Below are 17,690 nucleotides of genomic sequence, written 5' to 3' on the forward strand. Positions count from 1 at the left end.
TAACATTGCAGTGATTTGTAAAAGCTAAGGTTTCCTATGAGGCCCGCCCCAGACGTGCCCAGATGTATACTCAGTCCAGTATTTAATTCCCATGCACCATTGAGGAGTATTTGCTACTCGGCAGGGCCTTCCTCCAGGTCCACAAACCGCAGCAAATCCAAAGATATCTGAGACTCCATAGACATCCTTATAAAAATCCAATCTTTATTCCAAAATATAGAAAACATCATAGCAGTGAGGAGACAAAAATAGAGCAACATTTTGTTGGATTTTTATAAGGATCTCTATGGTGCCTAGGATATCCTTGTACATAGGTGTACAAATATGGTAGACATGGGGCATCTCAGAAGGCCCATGGCTGCCATGACAATGCCAACGGCAGCCTGCAGTTGTGTTGTAGTGGAACTGATGGGCATCAGATTGGATACCCCCACATTTCCAACCTCTTATAGGGAATCTGTCAGAAGGTTATTGCTATGTAATCTTAGCATTGCATGATGTGGGGCAGAGACCCTGATTTCAGTGATGTATCACTTACTGAGCTGCTTGATACAGATTTGTATAAAATCACAGTTTTCTCTGTTGCCGATCTACCACTTCTCTGAATTAAGAATAAGCATCAAAATACCGAAATATATATATACAGTGGGGAAAATAAGTATTTGATACACTGCAGATTTTGCAAGTTTTCCCACCTACAAAGAATGGAGAGGTCTGTAATTTTTATCGTAGGTACACTTCACCTGTGAGAGACAAACTCTAAAAATTAAAACCAGAAAATCACATTGTATGATTTTTACATAATTAATTTGTATTTTATTGCATGAAATAAGTATTTGATACAATTGAAAAACAGAACTTAATATTTGGTACAGAAACCTTTGTTTGCAATTACGGAGGTCAGATGTTTCCTGTAGTTCTTGACCAGGTTTGCACAAACTGCAGCAGGGATTTTGGCCCACTCCTCCATACAGATCTTCTACAGATCTTTCAGGTTTTGGGGCTGTCGCTGGGCAACATTGAGTTTCAGCTCCCTTCCAAGATTTTCTATTGGGTTCAGGTCTGGAGACTGGCTAGGCGACTCCAGGACCTTGAAATGATTCTTATGGAGCCACTCCTTAGTTGCCCTAGGTGTGTGTTTCGGGTCATTGTCATGCTGTAAGACCCAGCCACGACCCATCTTCAATGCTCTTACTGAGGGAAGGATGTTGTTAGACAAGATCTTGCGATACAAGACCCCATCCATCCTCTCTTCAATACGGTGCAGTTGTCCTGTCCCTTTTGCAGAAAAGCACCCCAAATTATGTTTCCCCCACATAGTATACATAGTATACATAGTTTATAAGGCCGAAAAAAGACAAGCGTCCATCCAGTTCAGCCTATTTCTTGTGCACTGCTGCTATTCCGCAGCGTTGATCCAGGGGAAGGCAAAAAAACCCCATGCGGTATAGGCCAATTTACATCATTGAGGAAAAATTCACTTCCCGACTCCAATCTGGCAGTCAGATTAAATCCCTGGATTAATTAACTATCACTAAGCATAAGATGTAATTTTATTGTTCTCAAGAAAGGCGTCCAGGCCTCTCTTGAACTCATTAAGTGAGTTGGACATCACCACTTCCTCTCCCAGAGAGTTCCAGAGTCATGCTTCACGGTTTGGATGATGTTCTTAGATTGTTCTCATCCTTCTTCCTCCTCCAAACACGCTGATTGGAGTTGATACCAAAAAGTTCTATTTTGGACTCCTCTGACCACATGACCTTCTCCCATGCCTTCTCTGGATCATCCAGATGGTCATTGGCGAACTTCAAACTGGCCTGGACATGTGCTGGCGTGAACAGGGGGAGATTGCGTACCCTGCAGGATTTTAATCCATGACGGCGTAGTGTGTTACTAACATTACTAACAGTAATGTTTGAGACTGTGGTCCGAGCTCTCTTCAGGTAATTGACCAGGTCCTCTCATGTAGTTCTGGACTGATTCCTGACCTTTCTCAGAATCATCCTTACCCCACGAGGCAAGATCTTGCATGGAGCCCCAGACCGAGGAAGATTGACAGTCATCTTTTGTTTCTTCCATCTTCTAATAATTGTGCCAACAGTTGTTGCCTTCTCACCAAGCTGCTTGCCTATTGTCCTGTAGCGCATCCCAGTCTTGTGCAGGTCTACAATTTTGTTCCTGGTGTCCTTAGACGACTCTTTGGTCTTGGCCATGGTGTCTTTTATACAGGTAACGAGTTTAAACAGGTGCAATTAATACAGGTAATGAGTGCAGAGTAGGAGGGCTTCTTAAAGAAAAACTAACAGGTCTGTGAGAGACAGAATTCTTGCTGGTTGGTAGATGATCAAATACTTATTTCATGCAATAAAATGCAATTTAATTATGTAAAAGTCATACAATGTGATTTTCTGGTTTTTATTTTTAGATTTTGTCTCTCACAGGTGAAGTGTACCTACGATAAAAATTACAGACCTCTCCATTCTTTGTAGGTGGGAAAACTTGCAAAATTGGCAGAGTATCAAATACTTATTTTCCCCACTGTATGTATATATATATATATATATATATATATATATATATATATATATATATATATATATATATATACAGACCAAAAGTTTGGACACACCTTCTCATTTAAAGATTTTTTTTGTATTTTCATGACTTTGAAAATTGTACATTCACACTGAAGGCATCAAAACTATGAATTAACACATGTGGAATTACATACTTAACAAAAAAGTGTGAAACAACTGAAAATATGTCTTATATTCTAGGTTCTTCAAAGTAGCCATCTTTTGCTTTGATGACTGCTGTGCACACTCTTGGCATTCTCTTGATGAGCTTCAAGAGGTAGTCACCGGAAATGGACTTCCAATAATCTTGAAGGAGTTCCCAGAGATGCTTAGCACTTGTTGGCCCTTTTGCCTTGACTCTGCGGTCCACCTCACCCAAAACCATCTTGATTGGGTTCAGGTATGATGACTGAGGAGGCCAGGTCATCTGGCGTAGCACCCCATCACTCTCCTTCTTGGTCAAATAGCCCTTACACAGCCTGTTTGGGGTCATTGTCCTGTTGAAAAATAAATGATGGTCCAACTAAACGCAAACTGGATGGAATAGCATTCCGCTGCAAGATGCTGTAGTAGCCATGCTGGTTCAGTATGCCTTCAATTTTGAATAAATCCCCAACAGTGTCACCAGCAAAGCACCCCCACACCATCACACCTCCTCCTCCATGCTTCCCGGTGGGAACCAGGCATGTAGAGTCCATCCGTTCACCTTTTCTGCATCGCACAAAGACACGGGTTGGTACCAAACATCTCAAATTTGGACTCATCAGACCAAAGCACAGATTTCCACTGGTCTAATGTCCATTCCTTGTGTTCTTTAGCCCAAACAAGTCTCTTCTGCTTGTTGTCTGTCCTTAGCAGTGGTTTTCTGGCAGCTATTTTACCATGAAGGCCTGCTGCACAAAGTCTCCTCTTAACAGTTGTTGTAGAGATGTGTCTGCTGCTAGAACTCTGTGTGGCATTGACCTGGTCTCTAATCTGAGTTGCTGTTAACCTGCGATTTCTGAGGCTGGTGATTTGGATAAACTTATCCTCAGAAGCAGAGGTGACTCTTGGTCTTCCTTTCCTGGGGCGGTCCTCATGTGAGCCAGTTTCTTTGTAGCGCTTGATGGATTTTGCAACTGCACTTGGGGACACTTTCAAAGTTTTCCCAATTTTTCGGACTGACTGACCTTCATTTCTTAAATTAATGATGGCCACTCGTTTTTCTTTACTTAGCTGCTTTTTTCTTGCCATAATACAAATTCTAACAGTCTATTCAGTAGGACTATCAGCTGTGTATCCACCAGACTTCTGCACAACACAGCTGATGGTCCCAACCCCATTTATAAGGCAAGAAATCCCACTTATTAAACCTGACAGGGCACACCTGTGAAGTGAAAACCATTTCCGGTGACTACCTCTTGAAGCTCATCAAGAGAATGCCAAGAGTGTGCAAAGCAGTCATCAAAGCAAAAGGTGGCTACTTTGAAGAACCTAGAATATAAGACATATTTTCAGTTGTTTCACACTTTTTTGTTAAGTATATAATTCCACATGTGTTAATTCATAGTTTTGATGCCTTCAGTGTGAATGTACAATTTTCATAGTCATGAAAATACAGAAATTTCTTTAAATGATACGGTGTGTCCAAACTTTTGGTCTGTACTGTATATACAGTATATTCATACAGTAGTGATGTTCATGTTAGTAGATACATAATTGCATGTATCCTAAATATGTATGTACAGTATATATGTATTGGACCACAGATACAAAAGACCCTCGCCCTCGGTAAGAAATTCACAAATTGAAAGAAGAAATTGAGATCTGGTCATGTCAATGTTATAAAAAGAAAATTTTATTATGAAATAATAAATATTGTAAGCAGTGGATATGCAAAGAAAACTACAGGAATCGCATATGATGTGGAATAAATAAAAATAATAAATGTAAAGAAGGGAAATAGCACAAGAATAATGAGAAAATAGTGATAGGATAGGACTTGCTGTCAAATGGTATGCCTGTATGTTAGGTCAATATAGTATCCTGGGGCTGCTATGTTTGTGACTCTATAAAGTAATATGGTACTGACAAGCAATATGGATCCCCAGTCATGAATTAGTTAGTCTACCAGCTTACAGACATGCCTATATATATAAAAGTGCAAAAAATTCCCATATAAATTGTAAAATGCTGGTCAAAGATGATACATCTATTCTCTATGTCCTCATATAGCCATGACACATGTATTGTATATACAGTCATGACCAAAAGTTTTGAGAATGACACCAAAATTATATTTTCACATGATCTGCTGGCCTCTGGTTTTTATTAGTGTTTGTCTGATGTTTATATCACATACAGAAATATAATTGCAATCATATTATGAGTACCAATAGGTTATATTGACAGTTAGAATGAGTTAATGCAGCAAGTCAATATTTGCAGTGTTGCCCCTTCTTCTTCAAGACCTCTGTAATTCTCCCTGGCAAGCTCTCAATCAACTTTTGGACCAAATCCTGACTGATAGCAGTCCATTCTTGCATAATCAATGCTTGCATTTTGCCAGAATTTGTTGGTTTTTGTTTGTCCACCCGTCTCTTGATGATTGACCACAAGTTCTCAATGGGATTAAGATCTGGGGAGTTTCCAGGCGATGGACCCAAAATCTCTATGTTTTGTTCCATGAGCCATTTAGTTATCACCTTTGCTTTATGGCAAGGTGCTCCATCATGCTGGAAAAGGCATTGTTGGGCGCCAAACTGCTCTTGGACGGTTGGGAGAAGTTGCTCTTGGAGGACATTCTGGTACTATTCTTTATTCATGGCTGTGTTTTTAGGCAAGACTGTGAGTGAGCCGATTCCCTTGGCTGAGGAGCAACCCCACACATGAATAGTTTCAGGATGCTTTACAGTTGACATGAGACAAGACTGGTGGTAGCGCCCACCTCTTCTTCTCCGAATAAGCTGTTTTCCAGATGTCCCAAACAATCGAAAAGGGGATTCATCAGAGAAAATGACTTTGCCCCAGTCCTCAGCAGTCCACTCCCTGTACCTTTTGCAGAATATTAGTCGGTCCCTGATGTTTTTTCTGGAGAGAAGTGGCTTCTTTGCTTCCCTCCTTGAAACCAGCCCTTGCTCAAAGAGTCTCCGCCTCACAGTGCGTGCAGAAGCACTCACACCAGCCTCCTGCCATTCCTGAGCAAGCTCGGCACTGCTGGTAGTCCGATCCCGCAGCTGAAACAGTTTTAAGATACGGTCCTGGTGCTTGCTGGTCTTTCTTGGGCGCCCTGGAGCCTTTTTGACAACAATGGAAGCTCTCTCCTTGAAGTTCTTGATGATGCGATAGATTGTTGACTGAGGTGCAATCTTTGTAGCTGCGATACTCTTCCCTGTTAGGCCATTTTTGTGCAGTGCAATGATGGCTGCACGTGTTTCTTTAGAGATAACCATGGTTAACTGAAGAGAAACAATGATACCAAGAACCAGCCTCCTTTTAAAGTGTCCAGTGATGTCATTCTTACTTAATCATGACTGATTGATTGCCAGCCCTGTCATCATCAACACCCACACCTGTGTAAATGGATCAATCACTAAAACGATGTTAGCTGCTCCTTTTAAGGCAGGACTGCAATGATGTTGAAATGTGTTTTGGGGGTTAAAGTTCATTTTCTGGGCAAATATTGACTTTGCAAGTACAGTAATTGCTGTTAAGCTGATCACTCTTTGACATTCAGGAGTATATGCAAATTGCCATTACAAAAAATGAAGCAGTAAACTTTGGAAAAATTACTATTTGTCTCATTCTCAATACTTTTGGCCATGACTGTACTGAAGTGCAAGTGCAAGTCGATCGTATAATAAGCCTTATATGGGGAAGCATAAGAATGGTCAAGCAACAACAATCTGATAAGGCAAAAGTGGACTTCAACATATAAAACCAAATACAAAATGTATAAAAATATAATGAAGGAGGGGATATATACCTGAGCCTGTGGCCTAGGCCTGTTGTCACGCAAGGTGAGGGAAGGAAAAAGTGTACAACGATGGGAAGTGGGGAAAGGGAGCCCAACAACTAGCAAAAGGGGGGAGTGGAGAACCCCAGGCAGATTTAATATCATCCTGACTACCCTATTGTCCCTATATAGGTTCCGAACCTATCGCCGAGCAGAAACCTAATCCCTGAATGTCCCTAGAGCTTGGCCCTAGATAGGGAGGGTACGGGATGAACACTAGTCAGGTCCCACTGTAACTAAAGACAACAAGGTAAACAAACAAAGGGAATACACTTAGCTTGAGACAACACCAGAGAGATAACGCCAACTGTCCTCCAAGGGAAATCCAAGAATAAACTAGCCAACTACTAGTACTCTAGGCATGGACAGAGGAACATAGAACTATCACCAGCGTCTCTCTAGAGACACAGAGTTTTTAACTACCAAGCAAGGGTGTGTCAATTAGCAGCAGAAGGTGGAGGTCGCTGCTGGGTCCTAAAGGAAGAAGGATATCACTACACTACAGAGATGAGAGAATCAAGAAGGCGTCTTCAATGCCATGTGCAGTGACCTGCTACAGCCGAATCCAGAGCGACTGTCTGTCACACTTGATAAACCTGTGACACCTGCATGACCAACTGCATCAACGATATATGCCCACCCCTACGCGCGTTTCGGTGTACCCCCTAATGAAGGTATACTGAAATTTGAATAAGGAGTAAATTGCAAAAGTGCTTGTATTTACATGTGCTATCCAATAAAATCCATTGATGAAGAGTAATCTTTAAATGATACTTTCATAATTGAAAGCGGCATCTAAGAGGATAAACTGCGCGACCGAAGCTGGCTCTGATCAGAGCAGTTAGACTGTAGTCTGAGCCTTAAAGAGAAACTGACACCTTATACATGCTGCCTATGTGTGTATAGGGATAGACCAGTCATTCAAAGGTAGCAGGGTGGGAAGAAGCCACCAGGGACAGGCCTCTTGGACTAGTCACCCAAACCCTTGGTTCGTTCAGTACCTATCAGCTGTCAGGTTCCCTTTAAAGGGTTGACTTTAATGCAACAACTTTAGTGTTGGTAGCACACGGATGTTTAAGCTGAGCCCCCAGGGCAGGAACGCCCCTGGCTTGTTGGTGCATGTCCACTCTAGGGGCAGGTTGTGCATAAACCATTTCTATTCTGGGATGGTCCCTAATTTGCAGTCCTGGAAAATTTGGGATAGTTGGCAAGTGTGCTGTAAAATATTTTTTTCAAAAGGCAAAAAAATATTTACCGTACTTACTGGTTATAAGCCCAGTGGATCCAGCGGAGGCTGCTCAAGTGTCCTCTGATAGGAAAGAAAGTGATATCATCCAGTTAGACTTCTGAGCCTGCAATTGTCTGCAGCGGTCAGGAGACTGGAACAAGACATCATCCAGTGCACACAACACACACATTTGGGTGCAAAACTTGATGGTTCCAATAAAGACTGGGAGGTGGTCCTATTCTTGTCTGTTGAGATTCACTTCGGGTGGTCACTTCAGTACCCAACTCCATTCCTTTGAGCCCTTAACTAACCCCTCTTACCACTCTCTGTCAGTTCACTACACAGCAGGAGCAATTCATCCCGTCCACCTTACAGGCTACATGGCGGCCAATCATCCTCTACTAACTTGACATCAGTCCCCTCTGACAGGCTGTAGACCCCTCTCAAAACAGGCACTCCACATTAGCCCTGCAATCTGCACCTTCCCAGACACAACACAACTCCAACCTACTACTGCACTGACCTTCTTGAGATGAAGAAACTTCTCTGGCCTCCAGCCTACCAACACTTCCTGATGAAGAAGAAGTTCCAGCCCATCAACTTCTACTGATAAAGAAGACCCTCTGGGCTCCCGTCCATCAAGACTTACTGATGAAGAAGACCCTCTCACCTCCAGCCAACGAACACTCCCTGATGAAGACGAAACTCCAGCCCACCGACACCTAATGATGAAGAAGACACTCTGGCCTCCAGCCCACCAACACCTCATTATGAAGAAGAAGCTCCAGCCCATCAACCTCTACTGAGGAAGAAGACTCTATTTTCTCTAGCTCACAGTCACACCAGAGATGGACAAGCCAATACCTAAGCATTTAAGGAAACCAGGATGGATGAACACAGAACTTAAACACATGCTAAAAAGAAAGAAAGAAATGTTTATTAAATGGAAAGAGGGAGGCATATCTAAAGAAGATTATAATGCAGTCTGCAGATCATGCAGGGCACGTATCAGGTTAGCTAAAGCTGACAATGAATTAAGGCTTGCAATGAGATGTCAAAAGCAATAAAAAAGGATTTTGGGGGTATGTCAAAAGTAAAAGAAAAGTCAAAGATGCTATAGGATTTTTACAGGATGAAAATGGAGAAATGGTAAGAGAGGATGTTGAGAAGGCCGAACTTTTTAATTCCTATTTTGCATCTGTTTTCTCTCAGAAAGAAAATGTAACATCAACTGATCTTCACTGTCCTTTTAAAGGAATAGAGGAATCCAAGTTATCTGTAAACAGAAAGATTGTGAGGGAATATTTAGCTAACATAAATGAGTTCAAGTCTCCAGGTCCAGATGAGTTACACCCCAGAGTACTGAAGGAGATCGTAGAAGAAATTTTAGAACCACTCTCCATAATCTTTGAAAATTCTTGGAGAACAGGAGAAGTCCCAGAAGACTGGAGAAGAGCAAATGTTGTTCCTATCTTCAAAAAGGGGAAGAAGGTGGACCCAGGGAACTATAGGCCGGTGAGTCTGACTTCTATACCAGGAAAGATCTTTGAACAAATTATTAAACAACATGTATGTAAGTACATGGATAAGAATGAAGTGATTAACCAGAGTCAGCATGGGTTTGTAACTAACAAGTCATGTCAGACTAACTTAATTTCCTTCTATGACAGAATCACTGACTGGGTGGATCAGGGAAATGCTGTAGATATAGTATATCTTGACTTCAGCAAAGCATTTGACAAAGTATCTCACACCATCCTTATTGAAAAAATGACCAAGTATGCAATGGACCAGGCAACTGTTAGGTGGATTCATAACTGGCTTAGTGATCGGACTCAAAGGGTGGTTGTAAATGGCTTCACATCCAGCTGGATGAATGTCTCAAGTGGGGTACCACAGGGCTCCGTCCTGGGACCTGTATTGTTCAACATCTTTATCAATGATTTAGATGAAGGAATTGAGGGTAAACTGATTAAATTTGCTGATGACACAAAGCTAGGAGGGATAGCTAATACTAGAGAAGAGAGAGAGAGGATTCAAAAAGACCTAAATAAACTGGAGCAGTGGGCAGCAACCAACAGAATGGTTTTTAACAGGGAAAAATGCAAAGTACTACATCTGGGCAATGAAAATGAAAAAAGCATATACAGAATGGGAGGAATAGAGCTAAGCAACAGTACATGTGAAAAAGACTTAGGTATACTAATAGATCATAGACTGAACATGAGTCAACAGTGTAATGCAGCAGCAAAAAAGGCAAATACAATTCTGGGATGTATTAACAGAAGCATACAGTCTAGATCACGTGAAGTCATTATCGGTCTTTACTCCTCTTTGGTCAGACCTCATCTGGAATACTGTGTACAGTTTTGGGCACCACATTTTAAAAAAGACATAGACAAACTGGAGCAAGTTCAGAGAAGAGCGACCAGAATGGTGACTGGTCTGCAAACCATGTCCTATGAGGAACGGTTGCAGGATTTGGGAATGTTTAGCTTGCAAAAAAGAAGACTGAGAGGAGACTTAATAGCTGTCTACAAATATGTCAAGGGCTGTCACATTGTAGAAGGATCATCTTTATTCTCATTTGCACAAGGAAAGACTAGAAGCAATGGGATGAAACTAAATGGGAGGAGACACAGATTAGATATTAGAAAAAACTTTTTGACAGTTAGGGTGATTAATGAGTGGAACAGGCTGCCACGAGAGGTGGTGAGTTCCCCTTCAATGGATGTCTTCAAACAGAGGCTGGACAGACATCTGTCTGAGATGATCTAGTGAATCCTGCTTTGAGCAGGGGGTTGGACCAGATGACCCAGGAGGTCCCTTCCAACTCTACCATTCTATGATTCTATGATTCTATGATTCTAACTATCACATACTGCAATGCCAGGCCTTCCAGGCACCAATCACATGAGGACAATCTGCCCTCTACCACTTGGCATGAAAAATCACTTTCTTTTAGTAACTTCTCTCTGTCCCTCCTCAGTCAGTGATTTGATGTAGGGCCCCAATGTCACTCACACACATCTTGCCCAGCGGCAAATGCTGTCTACACTGGTTGCTCAAGGTCAGTGATTGATAGCAGCGCTTTTGACGTGATGTCACCTCTTCAGTGAAACAACAGAGACCGGGGCAGCGGCAATGGACACAGCACTCGATCTGGGGAGGGTAAATAAAGCACATATTGCTTTTTACACCTAACTGTGCCTGCGGGGAGAAGTTTCATGAAAGAGGAAAATCCCTTTAAGTAGCACATCAATCTGTTATACATAGGCCTGGATTCCTCATTTCGTTTTTTTTAAAGGGTTTTTATGGTTTGGAAAATCCCTGTCCCCTGGCTGCAGTTTATTTTTAAAAACAAAAACAAACAGTTTTCACTCACCCTCCCCAGGTCCTGCACTGAGTTTCTGCAGTTGCTCCTAATTATTATTATTATTATTATTTATTATTATAGCGCCATTTATTCTATGGCACTTTACATGTGAAAAAGGGGTATACATACTAGAACAATTGCAATAATCTTGAACACAATGTGACGGCGACTGGTACAGGAGGAGTGAGGCCCTGCCCTTGAGGGCTCACAGTCTACAAGGGATGGGTGAGGATACAGTAGGTGAGGGTAGAGCTGGTTGTGCAGCGGTATTGGTGGAGTGGTGGTTACTGCAGACACATGCACATTTGGGGCCTGCTGGAGGTCATTTTGCAGGGCTCTGGCTGTGCTCCCCCTGTTCCTCCTTGCACAAAGGTGGAGGTAACGGTCCCGCTGCTGGGTTGTTGCCCTCCTACAGCCCCCTCCACGTCTCCTTGTGTACTGGCCTCTCTCCTGGTAGTGCCTCCAGCCTCTGGACACTACGCTGACAGACACAGCAAACCTTCTTGCCACAGCTTGCATTGATGTGCCATCCTGGATGAGCTGCACTACCTGAGCAACTTCTGTGGGCTGTAGAGTCCGTCTCATGCTACCAGGAGTGTGAAAGCACAACCAACATTCAAAAGTGACCAAAACATCAGGCTGGTCGGAAGAGGTGGGTCTTCAGGCTCTTTTTGAAGGTTTCCACGGTCGACGAGAGTCTGATGTGTTGGGGTAGAGAGTTCCAGAGTAGGGGGGAAGCACGGAAGAAGTCTTGTATGCGATTGTGGGAGGAGGAGATTAGAGGGGAGTAGAGAAGGAGATCTTGTGAGGATCGGAGGTTGCGTGCGGGTATGTAGCGGGAGACTAGGTCAGAGATATATGGAGGAGACAGGTTTTGAATGGCTTTGTATGTCATGGTTAGGGTTTTGAACTGGAGTCTCTGGACAATGGGGAGCCAGTGAAGAGATTGACAGAGAGGAGAGGCCAGGGAATAGTGGGGGGACAGGTGGATTAGTCGGGCAGCAGAGTTTAGGATGAATTGGAGGGGTGTGAGAGTGTTGGAAGGGAGACCACAGAGCAGGAGGTTGCAGTAGTCAAGGCGGGAGATGATGAGGGCGTGCACTAGTGTTTTTGCAGATTCATGGTTGAGGAATGTGCGGATCCGGGAGATATTTTTGAGTTGGAGTTGGCAGGAAGTGGAAAGGGCTTGGATATGTGGTTTGAAGGAGAGTTCAGAGTCCAGGGTTACCCCAAGGCAGCAAGCCTGAGGGACTGGGGAGAGTGGGCAGCCATTGACGTTGATAGATAGGTCAGTTGGGGGGGGTTGAATGAGAGGGTGGAAAGATGATGAATTCTGTTTTGTCCATGTTAAGTTTTAGAAATCTGGCAGAGAAGAAGGATGAAATAGCGGACAGACATTGTGGGATTTTGGTTAGTAAGGAGGTGATATCGGGTCCAGAGAGGTAGATCTGTGTGTCATCAGCATAGAGGTGATAATGAAACCCATGGGACTCTATGAGCTGTCCCAGGCCTAAGGTGTAGATGGAGAAGAGCAGGAGTCATAGAACTGAACCTTGGGGGACACCAACAGATAGGGGGCGAGATGAGGAGGTGGTGTGTGAGTGGGAGACACTGAATGTCCTGTCTGTTAGGTATGAGGAGATCCAGGATAGGGCCAAGTCTGTGATGCCAAGAGATGAGAGAGTTTGTAGTAAGAGGGAATGGTCCACTGTGTCGAAGGCAGATGACAGGTCTAGGAGGAGGAGGACAGAGTAGTGTCGCTTAGATTTGGCGGTTAGTAGGTCGTTGGTGACTTTAGTCAGGGCAATTTCAGTAGAATGATGTGGTCGGAAACCAGATTGTAGGCGGTCGAAGAGGGAGCAGGAGGAGAGGTGGGAGGACAGCTCAGAATGGATGTGTTGTTCCAGTAGTTTTGAGCCATAGGGGAGAAGTGATATGGGGCGATAGCTAGTCAGAGAGGATGGGTCAGGGGAGGGCTTTTTGAGGATTGGTGTGATTGAGCTATGTTTGAAGCATCAAGAGAAGATACCAGTTGTTAGTGACAGATTGAAGAGGTGGGCTAGGGGTGGGATGAAGATAGTGGAAAGGTTTGGGATGAGATAGGACGGGATTGGGTCAAGTTTACAGGTGGTGAGGTGTGATTTGGAGAGTAAAGAGGAAAGTTGATCTTCCTAATGTCTGTTATTGTCACCAACTCAGAAGAGCCGCTGACCTCAATTATTGGCTGTGGTGCCATCAACATGACCCTAGGAGCAGCAGCGAAGACTCAGTGCTGGACCTGGGAAGGGTGAATTAAAACAGTTTGCAATATGTCTTTACATATTACAAACTGTGAAAGCATATTATGTAATATCCAATTTATGAAAGAAAAATGGCACCAACACATCATCAGCTAAAGAGAATACCTGTTGTATAAGAGCATACCTTCACAATTATTCAAACGGTGGGGCAAGAAAAAAATTCACAAATTCATATGATCGATAGAAAAAATAGAAAAATCAGCACCCACCATTTAATTAAAAACAGAGTCCTTTATTTCTTGTGGCAGGACAATCCAGGGGGATCGGGGAGATGGACCCTCAGAAGCGCTTGGATAGGCGCAAAACGGCTGTTGTCCTGATCCATCTCCCCGCTCACATGAATATTATGTAACTAGATGGAGGCTGATGCTCTCGCATCGGGAGGGCGGTGATGTCACGATGGGGGCAGGCTTTGCAGCGCTGAGAATCTCCCCCCCCCATGTGCTCACCCACCTATCCACTCTCTCTTTCCCCCATGTGCTGACTTCTCCTGTCTGTGATCTCTTCTTTGACCTGTCTACCACATGTGCTATCCCCCTTGTCTACTGTCTCTCTCCTTTCTGTGCTGTGTTCTCCCCTCATGTGCTGTTCCGTTTGAGCTCTCTCCCTCCTGTGCTCTGTCTCTCTCCCCCCTGTGCGGTTTCTCTCTCCCCCATCTGCTGTCTTCTCCTCTCCTGTGATCTCTTCTTTGACCTGTGTACCCCATGTGCTCTCCCACTTGTCTGCTCTCTCTCTCCACCCCTGTGCTGTCTTCTTCCCTCATGTGTTCTCTCGTTTGAGCTGTCAGATGTAACAGACAGTCGTTCTGCAGCTGGTTACAGAAGGTCACTTTGTTTGGCATTACAGACGTCTTCTTAAATCTGTCTTATTTTAAGACCCAGCGGCTACCTCCCTTCTGCTCTGATTGACACCCTGGCCTGGGTGTTTAAAGGGAATCTGTCACCCCCTGGGAGATATCAGACCTCTACTATGGGCATACTGGGTATAGCAAAGTAAATCTATACATGTATGGCCCATAGCAGAGGTCTGATTGCAGACAAAAAGTGTTTTCATAAACTCCATTTTGCACAGGCTTGGCGTCCAGGGGACGCCAAGAAATCCCAGCCTGTTTATTATGCCCCGAAATCCCCACCTATATGCTTAATTATCATATTCACCCCCTCTCCTGCACGTCACAGGGCCCTGTGACGTGCACTGTGCTCCCTGACTTCCCGGGCATGCGCAAAACGCCGCTCACATAGAGCTCACATAGAGCGCACTTTGCTTCATCCCGACCCCGTCTCTCTGTGCACTGTGCCGCAGGGTTCTATTGTGCAGGCGCTGGGAAGTCACTGTGCAAGCCTGTGTAAAACAGAGTTTATAAAACCACTTTTCTCTGCAATCAGACCTCTACTATGGGCCATACAGGTAAGTATAGATTTACTTTTCTATACCCTGTATGCCCATATTAGAGGTATGATATCGCCCACGGGGTGACAGATTCCCTTTAAATACTTTCAGTTTGCTGCAGGGAGGTGCCGGTGATATTCACATGTTCCCTTGTGAAGGCTTGGAGCTATTGCAGTCTGCTTACTTCCTCTCTGGTGCTTCAGAGGAAGTTTAGTGTAATCTGTCTGAAGTCTGCTCAAGCTAAGTTTCTGCCCCCTGTGTTTGTCTCCCTTGTTATCTTTAGTTTATAGTGGGGGCTGACCAGTGCTCATTTCCCCCTTTCCTATCAAGGGCCTAGATCCAGGGATATACAGGGCTTAGGTTTCCTGTTCGGCGATTTGTGAGGAACCAATATAGGGACCGTAGCAGAGACAGGGTGATATTAGATCAGCCTAGGGGTCTTCATTTCCCCTTTCGCTAGTGTCTGGGCTCCCTTCCCCTCATCCTTTTGTGTTGCACTTTGTCTTACCTACACTGTGTGTGACATTATTGTGGCGCCCCTGAGGGTTCGGTCACCACAGAGGTGTTGCATCTCAGCCAGAGATGTGGCATCTCACTCTCAGGTAAGGAAGGAGTACCGCTCAGGACCCTAACACCTGCATCCAACATACCACTCCAGGCCAGCAGGAGGGGCAAGATGCCTCCCACGTACTTGCTGAGCCCCTTTCCTGGCTGGAGTGGGGGGAACCCAGAGAGGGGGGAACTATGTAGTGGGTGTGGGTGGAGGAAGCAGCCCAGGGGAGCACAGGAGAGGAAGATATAAAATGGGAAGCCATTTTATAAAGACAGATTAGTTGTGAGGAGGAAAGTGATAGGAGCAGAGGCTCTGCAGGAGCTCTGCTCCAGAGACGGGCCTAGACAGTGAGGCCCAAGTCTGAGAGGAAGGAGAGAAGAGAGGAGAGGGAGCAGGAAGGCTCCAGGAACCAGAAGAAGGGACCCTAGGGGTACGGGCCGTGCAGAAGGCCACCCGTACGCCCGCATCTACCGGGAGGTGGAGGGGTCAGGCTGCATAAAGGGAACCGGTCCCTCAACTAGCGGAAGACTGTACATCTTAACTAGAAACCGGAGGCTGCAGTATTTTATGTCCTGTAGCCAATCGTCCATACCAGTCTCTCCAGGAGTTTAGCTATATAGGACCCAGGGGACGGAACAGACGTCGCCCGCCAAGGCCCGCAGATACTGGACTGGGACACTTGGTATGAGGTTCAGGGAGACAGCCAGAGCGAAGACACAGAAGGGGGTCCTGCTATGTACTCCGGAGTTACCTGGGGGTGGACTGAGCCCCTCACTGAGTAAACGCAGCACGGCACGGAAGTTACTTTGACTTCTGTAACTTGGACTGCAATAACCGTGAGTAAAGACCCTGAGGACTGCACTTCCTTGTTTCTGTGTTTCTTGCTGCTCCAGAGGACTGCTCCACAGCGGCGGCTCCCTTTAGCTGCATTCCACAGGTGGCGTCACGAACTCTATAAAAACTCTATAAATCCCCTATACATAACCCCTGCCACTGTGACATTCCCCCAGCATCTACCGGCTCGGCACCGGGTACCCCACGGCCCAAGGGGTGCGTCATTGTCACTGGCTGTGCATATTTAGGAAAAAAAACAAAAACTGACACGTGGTTTTATTTGTGTGTTGTTTTTTTCGGGTGAGTTTTTTTTCTCTCCTTTGATTATGGATTCGGTTGCAGAGCTGGCAGAGCAGCTGTGCTGTCTGTCACTAGAGGTGACTGACCTCTGCTGTGAGGTTCAGCAGCAGCAACAGCGGCTGCAGGTCGCTAATGTTGGGGTCTCTGCAGGTAGGCCAGTCCAGCCTGAACCCAAGGTTGCCCTCTCTGACAGGTTTTCAGGAGGTAGTGACAATTCTTTTGTGTTCAAGGAGGCATGCAAACTGTACTTTAAACTTCTTCCTTACTCCTCCGGAAGTCAGGAGCAACGTGTGGGAATTGTGATCTCACTGGTGCAGGGAGATCCTCAATCCTGGGCTTTTTCTTTGCTGCAGGATTCAGTTTTTCTCCAATCTGTGGAAGGTTTTTTTGGGGCCCTGGCCCTCATCCATGATGACCCTGACCGAGTCGCCTTGGCTGAGTCTAGGCTACATCGCCTTCAGCAGGGGAATCGGTCAGTGGAGATGTACAGTTCGGAATTCCGTAGATGGGCAACGGATTTCAAATGGAAAATGGAATGACTCAGCCCTTAGAAGTCAATTTTGTCAGTGCCTTACTGAAAGGTTGAAAGATGCTTTGGCAGTGTATGAAACCACTGATTCCTTGGAGACTGCCATGTCGTTGGCTATATGTGTTGATAGAAGACTTCGGGATAGGCAGGTGAGACCACCTTCTACGGGGCCTTTTTATCGGGGTTAAGACCCTTTGCCAGGGGAGCGGTCTGGCAGTGAACCAGTACTGGGGGAGGTGGAGAAACCCATACAGTTGGGGGTGCCTCTCCATCGTACATTTCCCTGGAGATTCACAAAAAAAAAGGCATACTTTTTTTTGTGGAAAAAAGGGGACATTTTATTGGGGCCTGCCCTTCGATTCCTAAGCAAAAGGAAACTCGATTAACCCTTGGTAATCTATAGTTGGATAAGCAAGGGTGCATTTATTGTCAACCTGCAGTTCCCGGTTTGTCCTGACAGCAGAGGTGGTGCTGGAGAGCAAAACCGAGAAAATTTCTGTGTTTGTTGACAGTGGAGCTGGAGTCAGCATAGTTGATGCTGAGTTTGTGAGAACTCATTATCTTGCTTGCTGTAATTTAGCTAAGCCCTTTCCCATCTTCATCATCGACTC

This window comes from Phyllobates terribilis, unplaced genomic scaffold, assembly GCF_046119375.1.
Source record: "Phyllobates terribilis strain yellow unplaced genomic scaffold, ASM4611937v1 Scaffold_7__3_contigs__length_470593459, whole genome shotgun sequence".
NCBI lineage: Eukaryota > Metazoa > Chordata > Amphibia > Anura > Dendrobatidae > Phyllobates > Phyllobates terribilis.